At 44.7% G+C, this 2,742-nt stretch overlaps 1 protein-coding gene across 3 annotated transcripts in view; it reads right to left on the bottom strand.

Moving 5' to 3' along the window:
- PHF2 (PHD finger protein 2) overlaps positions 1-2,742 on the bottom strand; it is a 211,120-nt gene that overhangs the window by 206,004 nt on the left and 2,374 nt on the right. The gene's annotated exons all lie outside the window — the stretch shown is intronic.

Here is a 2,742-nt window from a genome sequence, read left to right as displayed (position 1 = left end):
GAAGGAAGGAAGGAAGGAAGGAAGGAAGGAAGGAAGGAAGGAAGGAAACCTCTAAGCAAAATCCTGGTTTTCCAAAGTCAATTAATTACCTTATGGCTCATGTCACTCAAAGGTCAGTCTGGAATGGTAATGGCATCCGTTCCTCTGGCAGCAGTATAATGAATGGCGAGCTCATAATGGTTTTATTGGAATGTCACATCAGCTCAGCGGTCAATCAGCTGATGAGCTGTTACAACACACCTTCATATGGAGCCTAAGCAACCTGTGGGTATCCAGTATAGCCCCATCCCCATGGAAGACCATATTCCCAATCTGTCTTATGAATATACAATACAGATCATACAGAATCTGGTTAGTGATAAGAGCACAGAAGGACCACAAAGACCTAGTTCAACTCCTTTTTACAGATGAGGAAACTGAGACCTGGAGAAGTCAAGTTACCTGCCCAAGCCAAATTTAGTGCTCTTTTCTACCATACCAGGCTTCTCCAAACACAAATAAGGAAGATTTTCTGACTCGTTCCCCTTTCCACAAGGTTTTCCTCCCTCTCCTTTACAGCAAGTGAAATTATGAGTTTTGAGTTCCACTGCCTCAGGACAGAGGTCTTGGAACCTCTAGTTAAGGAGTAACCCTCATCTGGGACAGAGCCCAGGATATCCCACAGCAAAAAGGGGAAGGGGGCAGGGGGGGAGCAGAACAGGCTCCTGGAAGGATCTGTTTGTAAACTCAGGGCAGAATCTCTGGTTCTGCCTTCAGAATAAGCTTCAAGAAATACAGATTAAATATTTGACATAAATGTTCCTAGAATATTGAGGTTTAGCCCAAAAAAAGAAAAAAATGCCCCTTGATGGTTACTATTCCCCCACAAATTTCTGAACCCAAATCTGACCAACCTCTATTTGGAGGGAGTGGGGGGAAATAACCCCTTTCTATAACCAAAGATCTAAAGTTGTAGAAAAAAGAAAAGTAAAATCTTTCCAGTCCATTTTCCCTGTGGAGCTCACCATCTCTTCCCCAATTTGTCTGTAAACACAGTAAACCCCGCCCCCCTTCTCAAGCTACTAAAATGATTTCCTTCTTCAAAGCACAGCTCAAGGACCACCTCCTCCACAAAGGCTCCCTGATAATACTGCTTCATTTTCCTCCTTCAATTCCATTCACCACCACCACCACCCCCCAAAAAAAAGTATTGGTACCTACTATGTGCTTGTAGCCAGCTGCTAAAGATACAAAGAATGGAAGTAGTCTATATCCTCAAGAAGCTAACATTTTTACTCATAGCATATACGACCTGTACACAAATAAATATTTTAAAAAACAAGAAACAATAGGGACCAAGGAAGAGATCAAAAGGCTTTAGGAATATCTGAAGAGTTTTTTTGTGGAAAAGGGATTGAGTTCTCTGTTTAACCCCAGACAGCAGAACCAGGAGAGATGGAAGTTATCAAGAGACACATGGTGGCTCACTGTCAGGAAAAATTTCCTGACCATCAGAAGCATCCCAAAGTGAATAGGCTGCCTTCAGAGTGATCAGAAGGAATCCCCAGCACTGAAAATCTGTAAGAGCTAGATGACCACATTTTGCAGATGGAGATGAGATTCTTGTACAGTGACAGGGCCTCAGAGGACTTGTCCAACTCTGTTCATCTCTGACTCTTCCCTCAATCACTTGGGTCGGTGTTTCCCCTCTGCTGTGCACTTACCATAGCCTAACTTGGGTGCTGTTGATATGTGAAAAGACCTCACTCTCATCCTTACCATTCATTTCTAAGCTCCTTTAGGGAAGAAACCGTGACTTTTTTTTTTAATCTATCTCCACCCTTTAGCATGAGACCTGTCCATAGCAGGCACTTCAGTTTGTTGAACTGGGATATCCCAATGTAATTCAGAACATAAAACACGACCATCTCCAGCTTCCAAATGGGGGGGGAGGGAAGGGGAGGAGAATAGGCAAACAGGGAGCCTTGCCATTCCTAAACATACCAGAGTAACTGGAATCTTTCAATAGGCAATAACCAGTATTTCACATAGGTTTTTTCCTTAACAAAAAGACCAAGCAGGCATCTTGTAAAGAGCCTGCCCTGGGAGTCAGGGAATATGGGTTCTAATGCTGGCTCTATCCCAAACTGCTTGATTTGTGGTGGCATCTTATATAACTTGTGACTTTTCTGGGCCTCAGTTTCCCTGCTGATAAAATGAGAGGACTGAACTAGATCATTTCTAAGGTTCCTTTCATCTCTGTCAATCTATGACCATCTAGGTGAAGAGGTGCTTTTCTTCTGAGTTGTACCAAAGTCTACCCTTGGATGTAATTCTCCCAACTGGGTCTGTGAGTAATAAAATAGGAGAATTTGGAGGGAAGAAGAAAGAAGTCCAAAATGTCCCCAAAACAAGAACTTGAAATTGTTCCCACAAGCTCCAGAGACTGTCCTTGCTTCTTGACAAACACTAGCTCCCAGGCAGAGGCTCAAGGTTGAAAGGGAGGGGGGAGACAGAGGGGTACTCCATCCTCCTGAAACTGTTGCCTCCCTCAGAACACCCCCACGCTGAAGATGAGTTTAGGTCCTTGGGCAGGAAGCCAGCCCGCCAGCTCTCCTCTCCTCTCCCCTCCTCCCCTCACCCCCACTCCAGGCACTTCCCACTGGCAAAATGAGATGCAACCAGAACCAGTTGGGGCGGTTTGGGCATCGAGGCTGTCACCTCCTCCCCCTCCTCCTATTACTGACACTCACTCCTCTCCTG

Source organism: Petaurus breviceps, unplaced genomic scaffold (assembly GCF_028583685.1).
Source record: "Petaurus breviceps papuanus isolate PSGF00001 unplaced genomic scaffold, PetGlider_PUasm1.0 174, whole genome shotgun sequence".
Lineage (NCBI taxonomy): Eukaryota > Metazoa > Chordata > Mammalia > Diprotodontia > Petauridae > Petaurus > Petaurus breviceps.
This window is presented reverse-complemented; position numbering and strand designations above follow the sequence as displayed.